The sequence below is a fragment of the Petromyzon marinus genome, chromosome 38 (assembly GCF_048934315.1).
Source record: "Petromyzon marinus isolate PM22_M1 ecotype Great Lakes invasive population chromosome 38, UKy_Petmar_22M1.pri1.0, whole genome shotgun sequence".
Classification (NCBI taxonomy): Eukaryota; Metazoa; Chordata; class Hyperoartia; order Petromyzontiformes; family Petromyzontidae; genus Petromyzon; species Petromyzon marinus.
Window position 1 is genome coordinate 14,479,013 of NC_133704.1, and position 23,532 is coordinate 14,502,544.

At 49.5% G+C, this 23,532-nt stretch overlaps 1 pseudogene; it reads left to right on the forward strand.

The window, feature by feature from the left end:
* Nucleotides 1–164: 164 nt before the first annotated feature.
* On the forward strand, nt 165–12,874 carry LOC142930354 (P2X purinoceptor 1-like; annotated as a pseudogene).
* The last annotated feature ends 10,658 nt before the right edge of the window (nt 12,875–23,532 follow it).

The window sequence follows — 23,532 nt, forward strand, 5'->3', positions numbered from 1 at the left end:
TCTTCCTCTCTTTCCGGTTCCTTCCATTCTTCCCGAACAACACCATTTTTTATTACTTCTCTTTTTGCCATACCTCTCAGGTTCATTGCCATTTACCCAGAGAATCCCTCTCACCGAGCGAGTCTTCGGAATTTCGGGACTTACTGCCAAGTATGGAAATTTAAATGGCAATTTTTTTTATTGGCAACCTTCTGATTGCGAGCGGCACGCTGGAGCTCGGAGACAACGCCACTGACACGAGGCCCCAAGGAGCCTGCGTCTCTCCCCGCGGTCACTGCGCGTGGATTTATCTCCGGGTCCCTCCGGTTTTCCCCTCCACATTTAGAATCAACGTCACCACGCATTTAGAGTAGTTGGCTGCGAGAAATCTCCACATGATGATCATGATGATAAGCCCACATATCATTTGTGGCCAGGTCACTTGTGAAAAAACAGCTAGACAGCTCAGTGGGGCCTTGCCTGGAATAAAGTGCCCCCACTGTCACGTGCTATGCATAAGGGCCGCTACGACTCGCCTCTCTGCAGCTGCAGGAAGCCGTCCCGGTGCTCCGCGGCCACCTCCACGGTGGCCCCGCGCGGCAGAGCGAGGCTCAACAGCTGTGCGTGGAAGCAGGCCCCGACGATGTCGCTCGCGCCGGACGAGTAGTGCAGGACGATCGAGACCGCTCCTGTACGACGCCCGCCCGAGAATCAGAGGCAGCCTCCACCCGTCTTGGCGAAGGTCGGGGCAAGGTGCCGTCTGTCGAGCGGCACCCGCCAAGGTCATCGACGGGGACGCGTGCGGCGGGAGGCCGCCCTGCCACGGGCCCCTGTTCTGGGTTAAGGGCTCCACGTCGAAACTCGCGAGGACCGTTTCCACCACGCCGCTCAGCGCGGGCTCACGAAGGTGCGGTGGTGGGTGGGGGTTCAGGTGTTGTACCGCGCGTACGTTGGAACTTCTTTCACACCGCATGTAGCCGACCGTGCTAATCGGAGGTGCGGGGGCAAGGACGACAAACTGAACACTGCAACACTCTAACAAGGTCAACGCTAATTAAAATTGCGAAGCGGTGAGAACGTTGACACGTGCTCCGTTCCTGGACACCGCTGAATCGACGGTCGGCACGGAGAACCGAGGTCTCCCTGGGCCGCCCCGTCCCGTGGGCTCCGGTGCAGTTACACCGCCTGCACACTCGACAGCCAAGCCACTGAGTTGCCTGTGGCACGGTCTGGCACGCAGCCGAACAAAGTCCCGGTCCCATGCAACCTGCCGCACTCACCGCGCGCTTTGTTTAGTCGGAGGAGGTACTTCCTGTTGCTTGCATCCTTCGGTAGTTCACTTGCCCTGCAACGCAACAAACGTAGTTCATTAGCCCTGCAACACAACAAACGTAGTTCATTAGCCCTGCAACGCAACAAACGTAGTTCATTAGCCCTGCAACGCAACAAACGTAGTTCACTTGCCCTGCAATGCAACAAACGTAGTTCATTAGCCCTGCAACGCCACAAAGGCCACACTGGCAAAGCGGACCGAACATGGAAACGGTCTCCAGCCAAGCGGAAACTGGGCTTTGTAAATGTTGGAAAGGGCCACGGTCAAGTCAAGTGTGGGAGCACACGCCCGGACGGCAGCATCCACTCTGGGTCGCTCAACCCCCAGGGGTCCCTTCCGGCAAAGCCCCCATAGCAAGCCCCCTTCCCCAGGGGTCCCTTCTGGCAAAGCCCCTCAAGCAAGCCCCCTTCCCCAGGGGTCCCTTCTGGCAAAGCCCCTCAAGCAAGCCCCCTTCCCCAGGGGTCCCTTCCGGCAAAGCTCCTCAAGCAAGCCCCCTTCCTATCCCCGAGTCTCGATCTGATGCAGCCTCGCGAGACCATGAGGCCATCCTCCTCGGCCTCTCCTCCAGCCCACGAGTTTCTCGAGCGCAGAGAATCCGGTGGGCAAGGGGTCAACGCGAAGGGGCAACTTCAACGCGAAGGGGCAGCGTCAATACAGAGGGGCAGCTTCAACACGGGGGGCAGCTTCAACACGGGGGGCAGCTTCAACACGGGGGGCAGCTTCAACTGGGAGGGGCAAGCGAGGAGCCACGTGCTCAAGGTGTGGAGAAGCCTCACGTGGTGATGACGTCGGCGAAGGGAACGCCAACGTTGACCGTGAGGGATTTGCCGAAGGCTGTGGGAATCACAAAGCAGGCGGTTGCCGTCCGAGCGTCTCGCGTGTGGCATCCCTCAAACATTCCATTTCGTCTCTTTCACCGTTTTATTGCACTTACGCTGCCGGTGTCGTGTACGTTTGTATGTGTAGAGGAGTAAAATGGGGACGTGACGTCATGTGTGCCGTCCAGTGCGATGACGTCACGGAACGTGGCATCATGCACGCTGGGGGGCTCGATGACGTCATGTCTCATCTAGTATTTAAGGGGGACCCCGTGACAAAAGCGGGGTCACTGTGGGAACGGGTAGAGTGAGAAGGGTGGAGAGGGAACCAGGGGTAGAGAGGGATCGACGAGAGTCAGGAGTGAAGCCGCTGGTAGCCGTAGGAGGTGCTGCTCTTCCCGGTCGGTGGGGTTGGCTAGTGCCCCCATCCGACTCGAGGGAGAGAGACCGGAGCTAGCCGGGCTGGACCAGGACTTAGTGTAGGACCCCTAACCCCTGGGAAGTTGTCCCACCCTTTGTGCTATTGTAATACACTTAATAAACCTTTGGCGAAAGCCCTTACCTTCAAGCCGTCTCCGAGTCGTCGCCGGGAACTCCTCAACACATGTATTACATTACGTGACTTCCGCACAGCTGTGATCGACGTAGCACTCAGAAATCTCTCCGGATTCGGTGTGCAGTGAAAGCGGTGGCCACCCTCTCCACACACCTGTTCACGCTCACACCTGTTCACACAGACAGCCGCTCACCTGTCCTCCTCTGCCTGCCAGGTATAAGGACCGGTCGCTGTGTTCCTTACAGCCCGGGCATACGCACCTGTGAGATCTCAGCCTGGTGCCCTGTGGAGAAGGCCACGGCCCCACGGTGAGGGGCACCTCACACACACACACCTGCGTGAACACCTGTATGAGCACCTGTATGGAGAGCTGCATGAACACCTTTACACACAGCAAGGATCCCCCGTTAGTAGCGAGTCGCAGCACCTGTGAAGGCCGCCGGCACAACACACGAGCGGGGTGGTGGGCAGTAACCACGCCCGGTTTGTCTCTCTCCCCGGGTTGGTGATGTTTACACTCCGCACCGGGTATACATTTAAGGCTGAGTAGACCTAGGGGAAGGCCCAGGATGGGTTGAGACGCCCGTCACCTGGCGTTGGCTGCGAGAGAGAACTGAACTCGGGGGGGGGGTTTGGTGGTTCGGAGCGCGGCGAGAAAGCCGCCACACAAAATAACCACGCGGCTCGGCAGAGGGGTCAGGCAGGAAGCTTCGCTGCTGCCAGCGGGATTACAGAGAGGATCCCTCGTGGGTTTTCACTGCCGTTCGCTTCGGGGACACAGTGAGGCGTAAGCGTAGATTGAGGAAAGTATTTAACGGGGTCGGCTGGTTAAACTAAACTTTTTACGTGGTCTAACCCAAAAAAAACGCATTATGGATTAAACTAAATTATCAACAATTTTTTTCAGAAGCGACCTGGCCACCCACAAATGATAGCTCAACGAAGTGTCGTCTCGTGTGGAGGAGATGCGTAGCCCCAGCGAGGAGGTTCTGTGAACTCGTGTGTGGTTACGAGCAAGCGTCGTCCCCGCTCTCTCCGCGTCTGTCCAGGAGGCCGGTGCTCGCCGGGGCTGAGAATTTCACAGTCTTCATCAAGAACACAATCAGGTTCCCCAAGTTTGACTTCAGCAAGTGAGACATTCGACACACGCATATATACACGCACGTATATATGCACAAAGACAAAGCTGCCCCAAATAGCCTTAACAGACTGTAGGGGCAAGTGCTGTTAGCGAGTCGCACCTGTGAAGGCCGGAACGGCGCACGAGGGGGTGAGTGGCCAGCACCACGCCCGACCGCCTTTGTCTCCCCAGTGGCGATGTTTACACACCGCACCAGGTATTCACCTGGGGCTGAGTCGTCCTACGTGTGATTGTACGTGCGGTCACTGCATTGCACGCTTTCAGATACGCTTCTGCGGCTATCTGGAACGCTCTTCACTCCCCTACCAGGAAGGCACTGGAGCGGTGCACTTTTAAATCATCATCGAGATTGACAAACTCATTTATTTAGAACTGATTTGTGTTCAATTTTGATTTAAAGCTTTCGTGACTGCAGTAATTCATATTCTTAGTTATTTCGGTAAAGTCACGTTGAAGGGAAACAACAAAATAATACTATATATAATTATTTTTATATTGCTATATATTTTATTATTTTGTTGCTTCCCTTCAACGTGACTTTACCGAAAGAACTAAGAATATGATTTGTGTTCAGTTTGTTGTCCTTCCCCCGCAACTCCCGATTAGCACAGTTGGCTACGTACAGTGCGAAGGAAGTTTAACACACACACATATACACATACATGCACATATACATACATACATGGTTTTTTTTGTTTTTTTCAGTTTATTTATTTTGGTATAGCCCTGTGAGCCATTCGGCTATTGAATCGGGTGCAACCACAACAAAAAAAAACCTAAAACACGAACAAGAAAACATCTTAAAGTGACCATGTGACTGTGCAAACAGAAAATCCATGACAAAAACGGCAAAATATTCCTGAAAAAAAGCACCGTACACCAACGCTGTGCAAAAAAAATCCCAGTGGGATGCAAGTCAAACAACAGCCACAATAAAACTTAGATTAAGGCCATCAGTCTAACTCCGTACTACAACAAAACAAACATGTCCAACCCAAAAAAACGTTTTCGAAAATCACCAAAAAATAAAGCCATAATTGCAACGTAACAGTGATCATAGGGACTGTGACCGAATTTTTACAATAAACTACGTAAATAACATGTAACACCAAATCCTAGAGCCATAGCTGGCTGCATGAGTTACTCCACAACAACAGAAGCATCAGTCGGAGTATCAAATTTTGCAATGCACCTTTAAGATCAGCACGCTAAATCAAAATACAGATAATACTTTGCAGCGTCATCCGGAGCGAAACATTTTATTTTATTTTACGCCAATGAATAGCAGTGGCAGCAAGGGGTGTACAACTCCTCTAGAGCAGTTTTGAGAGAAGATCTCATTGGTAGCGATTCAAGTTGCAGTTTTTGTACGCCAATAGGGAATGTGAAGCTGGTAAATGAGCGAAGACCTGAGGTCAAATTTGTTCTTTGAAACAGAGAGGAGATCCAGTAGGTAGTCTGCGGATTTTTTTGTAAGTACATCGTGAATAAATAAGATCTGGTGCACAAGCCGTCGAACATTACGAGATGTTAAGTTTGACCCAATGTAGAAATCATAGTGGTGAGTCCTATATGGGCAGTTCAATGTAAATCTTAAGGCCGAGTGATAGATGGAATCAAGCTTCTTCAGTACAGTACTTGAGGCTGATTTATACACGATGTCACAGTAGTCAAGTAGAGGCAGTATGGTAGCTTTTATCAATTCCAAACGGAACATTGGGGGGAAGCAGTGCTTGTGTCGATACAGAAAACCAATTTTTATTTTTGTCTTTTTACCAATATAGTCAATGTGATCTTCAAAATTCAGTAGTAGAATGCAAGCGATGGTAAGCGAGCACCTATTAAGGCCTCCATCACACACACACAGACCTACATCGCACACACCTACATCACACACACACACCTCCATCACACACACCTACATCACACACACCTACATCACACACACCTGTACTGCACATACACACCCACCTGCATTTTGCACACACACACCTCCATCAGACACACAAACACCTTTACTGCACACACACACACTGCACACACACCTGTACTGCACGCACACACACCTGTACTGCACGCACACACACCTGTACTCCACGCACGCACACACACCTGTACTCCACACGCACACACACACACCTGTACTGCACGCACACACACACACCTGTACTGCACGCACACACACACCTGTACTGCACACACACACACACCTGTACTGCACACACACACACACCTGTACTCCACACGCACACACCTGTACTGCACACACACACCTGTACTGCACACACACACACCTGTACTGCACACACACACACACCTGTACTGCACACACACACACCTGTACTACACACACACACCTGTACTGCACACACACCTGTACTGCACACACACACACCTGTACTGCACACACACACCTGTACTGCACACACACACACCTGTACTACACACACACCTGTACTGCACACACACACCTGTACTGCACACACACACACTGCACACACACACACACACCTGTACTGCACACACACACACACCTGTACTATACACACACACACACCTGTACTACACACACACACACACCTGTACTGCACGGCACAGTGGTGCGGTACAGCAACTGCTCCGTCACTGTCACTGCCACCTCCACGTGACTCGAGGGAGCGCCAGAGGAGCCTCTTGTCTGGTGATATATAACAAAGGCAAAGATCCCCCGTGTAGCCTTCACGGACTGTTGGGGGCAAGTGCTGCTAGCGACGGCCGGCACGGCACCCTCGATGAGGCGTGGCCAGCACCACGCCCGGCCGCCTTTGTCTCCCCCAGTGTTAATGGTTACACTCCGCACCAGGCACTCACGGTACACCCTCACCCTGCCCTCGTCTCCGTGTGCCCCCGTGTCCACCCGTGTCCACCCGTGTGTCCGGCGTGCCAGGCGTAACGTGCTGGAGCGCGCCGAGGCGGACTACCTGAAGCGCTGCCGCTACAGCGCCACGGCCGCCCCCTACTGCCCGATCTTCCGCCTGGGCCAGCTGGTGCGCGCAGCCGGGGAGGACTTCCACAGCCTCGCCGTGGAGGTGGCGCCCTGCCTGGCAACACGCCGCGGACATGACTCACTACGTGTACACGGCGTGTACACCACGTACACACAGGGTGCATACTCCACCCCCTCCACTCCCAATGAGTGATGGGGCAGTTGTGGAGAGAATGGAGAGGTTTCTGTACCTGGGCAGTGTGCTTATGACCAGCTCCAGTTTGGCAGTCGATGTCTCACTTCGAATCAGTCCAGCGGCGTTATCTTTTCACTCAGCAGCTACAACACATTCCTGCGGAGGGAGCTGGTAGGAACGTTGGGTTGCTCGGTCAATGGCCAGGGTCAACGGCGGCACCACGTGGTGTATTCCGCAAATATGCCCGACTGTGAGGGCGGGCACAAGCCGGCGTGAGTAGGTTAAACGTTGAGTTTTATAAGGGCACCACGGGGTGACCAGCCCCTCCCCAACCAGCCCCACCCCTACCACCACCCACCCACCCAGCCCCTCCCCACCCTCCACTCCCCACTCAGCCCCTCCCTCCCCACCCAGCCCCTCCCCACCCTCCCCTCTCTACCCAGCCCCACACCTCCCATTTTTGTATGCACGACGGACGGACGGACACAATAATCCCCTGTGGGCTGGTGTAACCAGGAGGTTCCTACCAGTATAATGCTGCTGTGTGGAAGCTGCCTGGCTTGTTGCTCCGCAAGAATCTTTGGATCTTCGTGCCCACAGTGATATCCTTCCTTCTCTATGCTTACAAAACATGGAGCCCTGTAAAGAAACATCTTGGCTGGTTTGAAACATTCAGGCAAGCCTGTCCACGATCAATCCTGGGTTTAACCAGGCTGGATTGTGTGATGAGCTCACAGATCCTTTACTGATCTGGACAAAGTCCCATTGGTGAGATCCTCCATTGGCTGGGTCATGTAGCCCACATGCCAAACCACAGCATGCCCAAACAGCTTTTGTTCGGCCGGATAGAGAGGGCTAAACGAGCGTGGCATGGGCTAGAGAAGAGATGGCATTATGTGGTAACAGAGGATATGGAGCTGAGTGGACTTGAAACTTGAATTTGGAGTGGAGTTGCCAATGACTGGTACGAGCAGTGTCAAGATCGGCCTTTATGGAGACTTGTGAAGGACGCTGCTACTGGGCAGTTGGAGGCAGTCGCCCTCCAACACCACCGGAGGGCGGAGGAGCGACGCTCACAAAAACAAGTGTAACGTCGGGTGGCTAAAACACAGTGAGTTGGCACAGTGGGGGGCACAGCTGGTGCATCAACCAGTCGTCTCGGTCAGTCAAAACATGTCACCTGCTGGGTCTGTCCCGTGACCTCCCGTCAGCGAGCCTTCGACACTTCACGTGGCCACAAAGTGCACCTGGCCTGGCACAGGCGCCGTGGTGGCGTCACCTTCACTTAGTGGCGTATGGCGGGTATTGGTAATGCTGTGTTAATGCTGTGTGTGTGTAATGCTGTGTAATGCTGTGTGTCTGTGTAATGCTGCGTGTGTGTAATGCTGTGTGTGTGTAATGCTGCGTGTGTGTAATGCTGTGTGTGTGTAATGCTGTGTGTGTAATGCTGCGTGTACAGGGTGGCGTTATCGGGGTTCAGATCGAGTGGAGCTGTAACCTGGACCGCCCAGCGAGTGAGTGCCACCCCGTCGACTCCTTCAACCGCCTCGACGCAGCGCGACCCCACCTCAATGCCTCCTCCTCCTCCTCGGGGTACAACTTCAGGTGGGCCCCTTCACTCTCACCATCTTCCTTAACCCCTCACCGTAACATTAACCCTCACCGTAACTCTCACCATAGCATTAACCCTCACAGTAACATTAACCCTCACCGTAACATTAACCCTCACCGTAACTCTCACCGTAGCATTAACCCTCACAGTAACATTAACCCTCACCCTAACATTAACCCTCACCGTAACATTAACCCTCACCCTAACATTAACCCTCACCGTAACATTAACCCTCACCCTAACATGAACCCTCACCCTAACATTAACCCTCACCGTAACATTAACCCTCACCCTAACATTAACCCTCATCCTAACATTAATCCTCACCGTAACATTAACCCTCACCGTAACATTAACCCTCACCGTAACATTAACCCTCACCGTAGCATTAACCCTCACCGTAGCATTAACCCTCACCGTAACATTAACCCTCACCGTAACATTAACCCTCACCGTAACATTAACCCTCACCATAGCATTAACCCTCACCGTAACATTAACCCTCACCCTAACATTAACCCTCACCGTAGCATTAACCCTCACCGTAACATTAACTCTCACCGTAACATTAACCCTCACTGTAACATTAACCCTCACCGTAACATTAACCCTAACATTAACCCTCACCGTAACATTAACCCTCACCGTAACATTAACCCTCACCGTAGCATTAACTCTCACCGTAACATTAACCCTCACCGTAGCATTAACCCTCACCGTAGCATTAACCCTCACCGTAACAATAACCCTCACCATAGCATTAACCCTCACTGTAGCATTAACCCTCACCATAGCATTAACCCTCACCGTAACATTAACCCTAACATTAACCCTCACCGTAACATTAACCCTCACACTAACATTAACCCTCACCCTAACATTAACCCTCACCCTAACATTAACCCTCACCCTAACATTAACCCTCACCCTAACATTAACTCTCACCCTAACATTAACCCTCACCCTAACATTAACCCTCACCGTAACATTAACCCTCACCGTAACATTAACCCTCACCGTAGAATTAACCTCTACCGTAACATTAACCCTCACCTTAACATTAACCCTAACTGTAACATTAACCTTAACATCAATCCCGAACTGCAACATTCACCCTAACCCTACCGTTAAAAAAAACAAGAACCCCAACCAACGAACGTTACGCGCTGACCAACACCGCAACCCTTCAACCCGCACCCTTTCGGCCCATGCAGATTCGCCAAATACTACCGGTAGGCGGACGGCGGTGAGCAGCGGAAGCTCTTCAAGGTCTACGGCATCCGCTTTGACGTCCTGGTGTTCGGCAAGGTGAGCGCCACACGGGACATGCGACCTATTTTATTCACGTTTCCCTTTTATCTTAACTTTGCGTGAAGTGGCCTTGAACGTTGTGGTACGAAATGCGCTCTGCTCTTTAAATAAAGATCGTTATTAGTTTCTTATTATTGTTTGGCCAGGTGACATCGTGGTAATTCAGGCACGAGTTCACGAGAATGAGACTTGGCCAGTTGCCAAATCTCAGCCTCACTCACAGACCCTTCTGGGACAGTCAAAAAAAGAAACAGTGACTCACTGCGAGACATCGTTAATAGTTATCCTAGTGATGAACTCGTGGTTTCTCTCATAGAAATGTGGAATTTACAGCTCTGATTGAGATGGGAGTGCAGCAAAAGCCAGTGTTGCACTGTACTTACTATGCTGCCCGTAAGTATGCTCTAAAACTTAATCAACTCTGCTCTGACCAGCATGGTGAAGTATGGTCAAATAACCCCCCCCCCCTCAAGACCCACATGGTGTGTGGCGTGGGAATATCCTCATCCAGAAGTGGATTGACCCTGAGCTGCAAACGAACATATACATAATGAACTAACCATGACCCTTGACCCAGGCGGGCAGGTTCAGCATCGTTCCCACGGCCGTGAACGTGGGATCAGGCCTGGCCCTGCTCGGAGCGGTGAGACACATCTCCCCCTTGCTCTCCCTTTCTCTCTCCTCACTCTCACAGCCCCCACACTCTCCCACTTGCTCCCCGTCTCACTCATTCCCCCTCACTCACTCATTCTCTCTCGCGTTTTGCAATGATTCAATCTGTGCATCATCCATTGTCCTAACCGCTCAGTCACAGGTAACAGCGTTCGCTAAATAGCACTCTTCCCCTCGCTCCCCCTCCCGCTCTTCCCATCTCATCTCCGCCCTCACATTTTCCTCTCCTTTCCCTCACTCTGCAGCTCCTTGCCAGCCTCACCCTCTCCTTGTCTCTCTCGCCCTCTCACCCCCATCTATTACGTCCTCCTTATCACACATCCTGACTGTACGTGTGAACAGTGGAACGTGTGTGCTACCCACGTGATCCGTATGTGTGTGACTGCATGGGCTACATGGTATATGTTAAGTTCAAGTTTATTTTGTTTCACCAGGTGTGAGCTCAAGAGGCAAGGACAAAGTCGCACTCGCAAGATTGTGTGAATGAGTGGGTGAGAGGAGATGGTGTGTGTGTGTGTGAACGAGTGGATGAGTGATCAGTTGAGTGAATGAATGAGTGGGTGACTGAGTGTTGATGAGTGGGTGGCTGAGTGGGTGAATGAGTGGGTAAATGAGTGGGTGAGATGGTGGGTGGGTGGGTGAATGAGTGGGTGATTGAGATGGTGGGTGGATGAATGAGTGGGTGCTTGAGATGGTACATGAGTGGGTTGGTGGGTGGGTGAGTGAGATGGTGGATGGGTGAATGAGTAATGGTGATTGAGATGGTACATGAGTGGGTGAGTGACTAGGTTGGCGAATGAGTGGTTCAGTGAGACTGTGAGTGAACGGGTAGTGAGTGAGATGATAAGCGAGCGAGCTAGTTTAAGTTAAAAGTTTTTTTGTTTCACCAGATGAACTCAAGAAACCAGGATGAGTCTCAATTGCCAGTGATGGGTTGCAGATATTACAAAATAAAAACAAAGTACTGCAATGAAGCACACAGAAATCAGTAGAAACACAACATGAGCAATAACAAAATATTGGACAGCGTAAAGCAATATTAAGTCTTTTTTTACTGTTCGCAGTACCCATAATAGAGGTTTTTGTGTTAGATTTTCGCCATCTAACCCAAAAACCTCTTAGAGTTAATATTGGTTGCGAATTCCTCCGTGTTAAACTGATCGCAGTACATTTACAATTAAGATACAGAGATGTGGAACAAATATAATACGTAAACAAACAAGGATATATGATGTCAAGTGCAATTGCAAATGAAGTTAAATCTCTACAACATGTATCTATGTGTTTGTGACAGGGCGTCGGGAGTTAAGTGTGGTTAGCGCACTGCGCTACGAACCCCGTGACCCGAATTCGATCCCAGCTCATGGCCAACATTGGTGACGAAAATCTGAACCGATCCTGGGCTTCCCCTAGGTCGACTCAGCCTTAACTTAGTATGTAAACATCGGCACATGGGAAACAAAGGCGGCTGGGCATGGTGCTGGCCACCCACCTCGTGTTGCCACCAGCCTTACTAGGTGCTCGCTAAAAGCACTTGCCCCGGCAGTCAATTAAAATGCTATATGGGGGATCTTTGTCTTTTTTTTCGGATATGGTAACGGTAGTAAGTAGGCGACCTCAGTTCGATTCCTGGCCACGGTTAACATCAGTGGTGAGTGATATCAGAAGCGGTTCTGGGCATCCCCAAGGTCGACTAAGCCTTCAAATGTAAAGGTTGCCACCTGTCCTGCAGGTAGCAGTGATTGATTTGTACCACCGCTGCTGATGGACCACAGTGCTGACTGAAGAACGGCGTCTGGGTTTGGTCCACGGTGGAAAAAGGGTGGCGACCCCCTACTCATATGACTAGTAATAATGTAAATGTATAAAGCGCCCTTAAACAATCGCTGTCAGGGCGCTATGCATGGCAAGGCGGAAAATAGTTAACGACAACCAGGAGAAGAAGAAGTGAGAAGGACGTTTTAAACATAGATGTTTTTAGTCGAGATTTGAAGATTTGTCGTCTGTCTCGGAAGTCCGGACCTCGAACGGCAACGAGAGTTCCAGAGTTTAGGTGCCGCAATTGCTAAGACGCCGTCACCACCCTCCAAGTGTGAAGCCTGGAGCCCGTGGGGCAGTGAGCAATGCCGAATCTGAAGACCTTAACCATCTTGTCGCGGTGTGCAAAATATCAGCACTGGGGAGACAAAGGTGGTGGGCGGGGCGCGGCGCTAGCCGCACCACCCGCTGGTGCGCCGGCCTCAACGGCAGCGCTTCGCCCAACGGTCCGCGTGCGCTGTGGAGGGGGGGGGGGGGGGTGATCTTTGTCGTTGTGACTGTGCCACACAGGGGGCGTTTTTCTGTGACCTGGTGCTGCTGTACCTGAGCAAGCGGAGCCCCTTCTATCGGGAAAAGAAATACAAGGAAGCCAGGTGAGAGTGTGTGTGTGTGGTCTCTGCGTGCGGAGAACTATAAACTGAAACTGTTTATTTTACCAGGGTAAGTGCCCGCTGAGCTGTGTAGCTCTTTTTCAGAAGTGACCTGGCTATCGCAAATTATAGTTCAACAAAGTGGCTTGTCGCGTGCAAATTTATAGTGGCCAAATACTCTCGGCGCACGTTGATTGTAAATGTGGAGGGAAAAACGGGAGAACCCAGAGAAAAATCCACGCGGCCACGGGGAGAGCATGCAATCTCCAAATATATTGGCGTCAGGCTTGGGATCAAACCCACGACCTCCTGCATACCAGGCGAGAAAGATAACATTCCACCAGTCTCATTTGCAAGAGTGACATGGGGGGGGGGCGGCATCAGTCCGCTGCCAGTAGTGGGTAAAGATTACTTCTGCTCCCGTGTGTTTATGTGTAATTGTGTTGAGCGGTGGTGTAGCGGTTAGTGCACTGCAATATGTATGTTGAACTTTTTTCACACCGTATGTAGCCAACCACGCTCATCGGAGGTGCTGGAGGACAAGCTGGTGACCCGAGTTCGATTCTCACTCACAATCCATACCAGTGACGACAATCTGAACCGGTCCTGGGCCTCCCCTAGGTCGACCAGCCTCAAATGTGTACCTGGTGCGGTGTGTAGTAAACATCGCCACTGGGGAGACTAAGGCGACCGGACGTGGTGGTGGTGGCCACCCACCTCCTTGTGTGCCGTGCCAGCTTCCATAGGCGCTCGCGAACAGCACTTGCTCCTCCAGTCTGTTAAAGGCTATAAGGGGGAACTTTGTCTAATTCCAATGGAGTACTTTTCAGCGTCATTTTCGAATTTGCACCCTGACGTGGGCGGCACACAATGGCCTAACTCTTGTGAATAACGTCATGGGAATCGTCCACCGAGAGGCAGATGGCGGCGTACTATTATGGCCGACACATACCTCAAGTAATAACCAGGGTGGCCGCTGGATTCAAACCGTGAAATACCACCGTGCCAAGATGTTAACTACCTCGCCTGGTATGCAGGAGGTCGTGGATTCGATCCCGACCTTGACGCCTGCTGTATATTTGTAGTTTGCGTGTCTCTCTCTCTCCCCGTGGTAGCGTGAAATTTTCTCCAGATCCTGCGGTTTTTCCCTTCACATTTAGAATCAACATCACACGTATTGAGTATTTGGTTGCTATACATTTCCACACGATAAGCCACTTCGTTGAACTATCATTTGTGGCCAGGTCCCTTCTGAAAAAGAGCTGCATAGATAGCTCAGTGGGCCTTACCTGGTAAAAAAAAATAGTTTAAGATGGTAAATAGAACCTCTGCAACGAGCGGCAAACACGCTACTTCTGGCCCACATCACGAACCGATGTAGCACCGGTGCGGTATGGTCTCATAACCCGCACGGCGCGGGGAAGGCCCTCATCCAACAGTGGATTGACAAAAAGGGCTGCACGTGTCCTCAAGACACATCTCTTGTTTTTCTCCGGTGCACAGGTTTCAGAGAGGAGAGAGCGTGCAGATGGGGATGAAGCGAGACTCTGTCACCATCGCTACCATCATCTGACGGCAGGAGCGCGCGCTCACACACACACGGCTGCCGTTCGCCGCCGAGTGACGGTGCCATCATCCGCGCCACGTGGGCCAGGCTAGGTGCACTTTGAGGCCGTCACGTGAATGCAAAAGTGTGGAAGGCTAGCTGCAGGCAAGAAGGTCGTGGGACAGACCCAGGTGTTGTTGTGAGTTAACCAACATAAACGTCTGGCAGGTGCATCACCCGTGCTCCCCACTGCGCCAACTTGCTGCGATTTAGGCGCCCGGCATTCCACTCGTTATTGTGAGGGTCGCTGCTCTGCCCTGTGTTGTGGGTGGAGGGCAATTGCGTTGCAGCTGCCCAGTAGTGTCCTTCATGAGCCTCCTCCACAGAGGCCGATCTTGACAATGCTGGTACCAGTTATCTACAAATCGAATCAGCTCCACATCCTCCTGTACCGCATCAATCCATCTCTTCTCCAGCTCATGCCACCGCGGTTATTTTGCCCCCTCCATCTGGCCAAACAGCTGCTGCTTGGCCATGTGGTGGCTGGGCATGCGGGCTACATGACCGTGCAAACGCAGCCTCGCCTGTCAGAGGAGCTCACTGATGATGGGGACTGTGACCGGATCTTTCAAAGATCTGAGTTCCTCACACAATTCAGTCTGGTTAATCTAGGATGGATCGTAGGCAGGCCAGCCTAATTGTTTAAAACCAGCCCAAATGCTCCTCTAAAGGGCTCCACGTTTCGCAAGCATAGCGAAGAGAGGGCATAACGCTCATACACACACGCACACATGCATTTATAAAGATACACAAAATATCATACAGAAACAAAACATATTGTACATGTACACACAAATGATTCCGTGTGCAGCCTTATAGACTGTGCAGACAAGTGTTAGTGAGCACCTATTAAGACCAGCGTGACATGCAAGGAGGGTGGTGAGGCCAGCACCATGCCTGGCCGCCTTTGTCTCTCCAGTGTTGTTGTTTACACACCTCACCAGTTAATCACTCGAGGCCAAGCCAATCTAGGAGGAGACCCAGGACCGGTTCAGATAATTGTCATCATTATTGATCATGAGCTGGACTCGAACTCGGGTCGCCGGGTTCGTAGCGCAGCATGTTAACCACTGCACTACCGTTCCCCAAACAAAGATCCCCGTATAGCCTTAACAGACTATTGGGGCAAGTGCTGTTAGCGAGTAGCAGCGCCTATGAAGCCCGGCACGGCACACGAGGGGGTGGGCGACCAGCACCACGCCCGGCCGCCTTTGTCAAGACCGGTTCAGATGATCGTCACCGGTGTTGGCCGTGAGCGGGAATCGAACTCACGCATTGCCGGGTTCAGATTCAACTTGCTACCGCAGATGTCCGCGACGAGTAATTGCTGGGTTTGGGCTCGAGTGCAAAAAGTGCTATGACACAATACACATGGACGACCCCTTTTTAAATTCACCCTCTCATCTCACGCAGTAACTTATAGCGATAATATATACACATACGTGTGCAGCCTTTGAAAACAACTAATCCGTACTCGCAAGCAGGATAAAGATGCATCTGTTTTTGTATGTTCACGAATACATGTGTTTTAGAGTTACCATGACCGTATTCTCAGGAATATTAGACACTCCCACAAATGTAAGCCGCACCCCAAAACTTGTCCACTGTCAATAGAGTTCTAAAGATCTGGAAGTACGCACGTTTAAAAACGCGCAACTCTTAAAACCCAGGTTATCACGAGTAGGAACACAGCTACTGGATTATGAGAGACACCACCAAACTCTTCCTTTAAAAATTCGGGCGAACAAAACGGTGTCTTATTATCCGGAGAATACGGCAAAACTTTAATTCATATCGCGCCTACGTGCCACTGCATCTCAAGGCACGCTGCGCAAGAAACGGAGAACAGGGGCAGGGAGTCGACAGCATGGTCGGCCAGGGGTGGTCGGAGATCATTTCCAAACTGGGGGCGGCAGAGGAGAGAGCGAGTGACGTCTCACCGAGCGACTGGGAGAATGCGACCCTCTCTAGGACATTGACAAGCAAGGGGATGTGAGATGATAGGGATATTTCAGGGACACTGCAGGTGGGGGGGGTCCAGCATTTGTTTATTTCAGGACAGGATAAAAAGCTATGCGCGCGTGACATTCCATACCATTAGCTGTCACACGAAGGCCGGAAACGTATAAAGGGCAAGCAGTTAACGGGTTTTTTTTAAATCGTGAAATATCAACATCAATTATCTTTGCGGTGGTGCGAAGGTTTACTCTGTTGGACACTGAAGTTACTTATGCTTCTGTATTATGTTTTTCTCTGGCTTAAGCGGTGGGCTGCCACACCTTGGATTTGAGTAAGCGGGCTCACAGCAAATGCTGTCGACAATTTACTTGTTCACGTTATTGTCGTGTTGCACGTGCGCACAAGAACACGCGTGATTGGCCGAATGAGGTCACACGGCGTTGACAAGGTTGCCCAGGTAACGCAAAGAAAACAACACGGTGGAAAGTTGCTGTGTTTTTATTAATGTGTTGAGGTGTACAGATGTTAAATAATAATAATAATCAGGTGACTTTACCACGGTACATATATACAGACAGTTGAACCTATTGCCATTCCACTTTGGTTCGGGTTAACCCAAAACCGAAATAAATATTTAAGGTTTCAGTAGGTTCAAGATAGGCTCATAGGTCTGCACAGATATGTTTCATGAACCCATGCACTTGTAGTACTGCAATCTCTTGGCCAACTTGCATCACAGTGGCATCATGGAGATTCAACAAATACTCTTTGGTTCTATTCGGTAAAGTCACGTAGGTAAAAAAATAAAACAAAAATCACGACGTTTCGGCCACAACACAAGCGGCCTTCATCAGGTGAAGGGACCAGCCTGTCTCGAAGACTGCGCTGGAGTGAAACGGAGCCAAGCTCAGACTGCGACCTTTAAGCTGTGTGAAGGCCGCTTGTGTTGTGGCCGAAACGTCGTGATTTTTTTTTTTTTTACCTACGTGACTTTACCGAATAGAACCAAAGAGTATGGATCCTTGCAGTCACGAAAGCTTCAAATCTAGAATAGATTGAACAAATCTCTGCTTTATTCACCAACCCTTTCCTCTATATATCTACTTCTGAGGAAGCTCAAGCCTCCCGTAAATCACGTGACTTCTGTGTGGCCACCCTCACTCTGAATCCCTCTCCTCACCGCCCCCTGTGGCAACGGATACCTCTCCGTGCAACGACATCGAGGCCCTTGTCGCCTCTGTTTCCTAACCACGTTGCTAGACATCTGCGGAAAAATACTGGAAATTTATAAAAAAAAAAATAGCTTCACAGCTTTCTCCAGGATAAATAAAGATTCTGATTCTGTTTCCTGACCCTTTGCTCCCGTTTTTTCCATTTCTTCTCCAACCTTTTCCTCTTATTTCCCATTATTTACCTTTCCCATTCTCTTTGCCATTCCGTTTTAACTTATTACACATTACACAGTCCTTGACTCTACTTCTTTCCCGTGGTTGTGCCCCACTGGTCAAGAGACGCGTGTCTTTGGCGTGCTAACCCCCAGCTCTCTCTGCTATCGCGCGATCCGCCCCGTTGAGATTTATGATCACCTCATTCTCAAGCGAGAGGCGTTTGTGGTTTTATACGCCAGAAAAACCGCCAGGTGGCAATCGCCTTCTTGGGTGCCCCTTGACCACTTGGTGGAAACTCCACATTCCCCTGGCAGTGTCCACGCGTATTTACATTGACGGGAAAATGGCTATGTTGTGAGTGGACGGGAGTGCGGTGATATCTATTGTTGTGCAGTACATCTATGCTCCCGCGTCTTTGCTCCCTCACCTTCACCAGTGCCACCTGTGATGGTGTAATGGGTTAGCACACGGAGACCGGACTTGCAATCACCGAAGGCCGCTGGTTCAATTCGACCTCCTGGCGGCGGGAGTTGGAACAATGGTGGAGGTTTATTAAATCCCCTCCACCTACACCACCCAGCAGTGGTGAAAGGGTTCTGTACCACAGTTCGGTGAGTCGAATCGGCAGGTCTGGGTGTGGTGGATGCAGGTGAAAGTGTGGTGGATACTCCTACCTCTGTCAAGATGTCTGGATACTCCCACCTCTTCCGAGACGTCTGGCACAGCGTGGAAGAGCCGGACAAAATCGCCTCCTCATGATGGTGTATGAGCTCTGCAGTAGCCACCCGCAATCCGCTCTCGTTGGAGGCCCTGCCTTCCGCCAGCAGGCACGTGAACCAGTGATTGCAGGGGTCTGCGCCTTCACAAGGGGGTTCGAGTTCAGAGGAGGACATTTCAGGAGCTATCCGGGCTCCTGTGGTGACCACTGATTTTTTCCCCCCTCACGTTGCCTATATTTACATGCAATTGAAGTATAAGATAATAGGTTTTCCCATTTTTTTTCTGGCAACAAAACAGGTGTTAAGATGTTTTAACATTGTTAAGATGCCAGAAAAAAGGGGAAAACCTATTATATTTTGGTACTGGCAAAGGAGGTCCCATGATGTAATTGAAGTATCATTTCCCATTGTTTTTAAAGTATTGTAACGTGCCAACTTTAAAATGACATTTATACGTAATGCGCACTTTGGTTACACAGAAACTCGTACTTGAAGCTGTCTAAAAGTTGTGTCGCGATGATAATCATAATAATAATAAACGCATTTGATGAAAAGGTTGATATCGATTGCACCTTTGTGAACCATCTTAAATGCTTCGTATTATCTTTGGTACTCTTTGGTTAAATTTCGATTTAAAGCTTTCGTGACTGCAAGGATTAATCTTCTTTGATGAAGGCCGCTTGTGTTGTGGCCGAAACGTCGTGAGAATATTATTGTGTTATTTTATCAATTTATTATTTTATTCTCATTCTACGTGACTTTACCGAAAGAACCAAAGAAGACTCTTTGGTTCTTTCAGTAAAGTCACGTAGGTATAAAATAAAAATAAATTACAACGTTTCGGGCGCAACACAAGCGTCCATCATCAGCTGGGAAAGCTTCAAATCAAGATTATTATCTTTAGTATTGGAAAAGCCCTTGATCCAGCAGTGTATAGATGATGGAAGCCGATGATGCATTGCGTATACAAAACTCAACAAAGAATTAACATCATTGAGAACATGTCATCAAATACAAGTAGGTAGCAAGCAAGACAGTATGGCTCCCTCATAGCTATCTGTCCCTTATGTGTAATAAAAACTCTATAACAAATGGTATTCTACTCCACAGTAGTTCTCAGCCGGGAGTATGCGGACTCCTGGGGGTACGTGGTGAATGTGGGTGGCCAGCACCATGTCGCCTCTGTCTCCCCAGTGGTGTTAACTACCTCACCCAGGAGATGTTAACTACCTCACCCAGGAGATGTTAACTACCTCACCCAGGAGATGTTAACTACCTCACCTAGGAGATGTTAACTACCTCACCCAGGAGATGTTAACCACCTCACCTAGGAGATGTTAACTACCTCACCTAGGAGATGTTAACTACCTCACCTAGGAGATGTGAACTACCTCACCTAGGAGATGTTAACTATCTCACCCAGGAGATGTTAACCACCTCACCCAGGAGATGTTAACTATCTCACCTAGGAGATGTTAACTACCTCACCTAGGAGATGTTAACTACCTCACCTAGGGGATGTTAACTATCTCACCCAGGAGATGTTAACCACCTCACCCAGGAGATGTTAACTACCTCACCCAGGAGATGTTAACTACCTCACCTAGGAGATGTTAACTACCTCACCTAGGAGATGTTAACCACCTCACCCAGGAGATGTTAACCACCTCACCAAGGAGATGTTAACCACCTCACCTAGGAGATGTTAACCACCTCACCTAGGAGATGTTAACCATCTCACCCAAGAGATTTTAACTACCTCACCTAGGAGATGTTAACTACCTCACCTGGTTTCGATTTAAAGCTTTCGTGACTGCAAGGATTCATCTTCTTTGATGAAGGCCGCTTGTGTTGTGGCCGAAACGTCGTGAGAATATTATTGCGTTATTTTATCAATTTATTATTTTATTCTCATTCTACGTGACTTTACCGAAAGAACCAAAGAAGACTCTTTGGTTCTTTCAGTAAAGTCACGTAGGTATAAAATAAAAAATAAATCACAACGTTTCGGGCGCAACACAAGCGTCCATCATCAGGTGGGAAAGCTTCAAATCAAGATTATTATCTTTGGTACTGGGAAAGCCCTTGATCCAGCAGTGTATAGATGATGGAAGCCGATGATGCATTGCGTATACAAAACTCAACAAAGAATTAACATCATTGAGAACATGTCATCAAATACAAGTAGGTAGCAAGCAAGACAGTATGGCTCCCTCATAGCTATCTGTCCCTTATGTGTAATAAAAACTCTATAACAAATGGTATTCTACTCCACAGTAGTTCTCAGCCGGGAGTATGCGGACTCCTGGGGGTACGTGGTGAATGTGGGTGGCCAGCACCATGTCGCCTCTGTCTCCCCAGTGGTGTTAACTACCTCACCCAGGAGATGTTAACTACCTCACCCAGGAGATGTTAACTACCTCACCCAGGAGATGTTAACCACCTCAACGAGGAGATGTTAACTACCTCACCGAGGAGATGTTAACTAACTCACCTAGGAGATGTTAACTACCTCACCCAGAAGATGTTAACTACCTCACCTAGGAGATGTTAACTACCTCACCTAGGAGATGTTAACTACCTCACCCAGGAGATGTTAACCACCTCACCTAGGAGATGTTAACTACCTCACCTAGGAGATGTTAGCTACCTCACCTAGTAGATGTTAACTACCTCGCCTAGGAGATGTTAACTATCTCACCCAGGAGATGTTAACCACCTCGCCCAGGAGATGTTAACTATCTCACCTAGGAGATGTTAACTACCTCACCTAGGAGATGTTAACTACCTCACCTAGGAGATGTTAACTATCTCACCCAGGAGATGTTAACCACCTCACCCAGGAGATGTTAACTACCTCACCCAGGAGATGTTAAATACCTCACCTAGGAGATGTTAACTACCTCACCTAGGAGATGTTAACCACCTCACCCAGGAGATGTTAACTACCTCACCCAGGAGATGTTAACTACCTCACCTAGGAGATGTTAACCACCTCACCTAGGAGATGTTAACCATCTCACCTAGGAGATGTTAACCATCTCACCTAAGAGATTTTAACTACCTCACCTAGGAGATGTTAACTACCTCACCTAGGAGATGTTAGCTACCTCACCTAGGAGATGTTAACTATCTCACCCAGGAGATGTTAACCACCTCACCCAGGAGATGTTAACTACCTCACCCAGGAGATGTTAACCACCTCAACGAGGAGATGTTAACTACCTCACCGAGGAGATGTTAACTAACTCACCTAGGAGATGTTAACTACCTCACCCAGAAGATGTTAACTACCTCACCTAGGAGATGTTAACTACCTCACCTAGGAGATGTTAACTACCTCACCCAGGAGATGTTAACCACCTCACCTAGGAGATGTTAACTACCTCACCTAGGAGATGTTAGCTACCTCACCTAGTAGATGTTAACTACCTCGCCTAGGAGATGTTAACTATCTCACCCAGGAGATGTTAACCACCTCGCCCAGGAGATGTTAACTATCTCACCTAGGAGATGTTAACTACCTCACCTAGGAGATGTTAACTACCTCACCTAGGAGATGTTAACTATCTCACCCAGGAGATGTTAACCACCTCACCCAGGAGATGTTAACTACCTCACCCAGGAGATGTTAAATACCTCACCTAGGAGATGTTAACTACCTCACCTAGGAGATGTTAACCACCTCACCCAGGAGATGTTAACTACCTCACCCAGGAGATGTTAACTACCTCACCTAGGAGATGTTAACCACCTCACCTAGGAGATGTTAACCATCTCACCTAGGAGATGTTAACCATCTCACCTAAGAGATTTTAACTACCTCACCTAGGAGATGTTAACTACCTCACCTAGGAGATGTTAGCTACCTCACCTAGGAGATGTTAACTATCTCACCCAGGAGATGTTAACCACCTCACCCAGGAGATGTTAACTATCTCACCTAGGAGATGTTAACTACCTCACCTAGGAGATGTTAACTACCTCACCTAGGAGATGTTAACTATCTCACCCAGGAGATGTTAACCACCTCACCCAGGAGATGTTAACTACCTCACCCAGGAGATGTTAACTACCTCACCTAGGAGATGTTAACTACCTCACCTAGGAGATGTTAACCACCTCACCCAGGAGATGTTAACTACCTCACCCAGGAGATGTTAACTACCTCACCAAGGAGATGTTAACCACCTCACCTAGGAGATGTTAACCACCTCACCTAGGAGATGTTAACCATCTCACCTAAGAGATTTTAACTACCTCACCTAGGAGATGTTAACTACCTCACCTGGTTTCGATTTAAAGCGTTCGTGACTGCAAGGATTCATCTTCTTTGATGAAGGCCGCTTGTGTTGTGGCCGAAACGTCGTGAGAATATTATTGCGTTATTTTATCAATTTATTATTTTATTCTCATTCTACGTGACTTTACCGAAAGAACCAAAGAAGACTCTTTGGTTCTTTCAGTAAAGTCACGTAGGTATAAAATAAAAATAAATCACAACGTTTCGGGCGCAACACAAGCGTCCATCATCAGCTGGGAAAGCTTCAAATCAAGATTATTATCTTTGGTATTGGGAAAGCCCTTGATCCAGCAGTGTATAGATGATGGAAGCCGATGATGCATTGCGTATACAAAACTCAACAAAGAATTAACATCATTGAGAACATGTCATCAAATACAAGTAGGTAGCAAGCAAGACAGTATGGCTCCCTCATAGCTATCTGTCCCTTATGTGTAATAAAAACTCTATAACAAATGGTATTCTACTCCACAGTAGTTCTCAGCCGGGAGTATGCGGACTCCTGGGGGTACGTGGTGAATGTGGGTGGCCAGCACCATGTCGCCTCTGTCTCCCCAGTGGTGTTA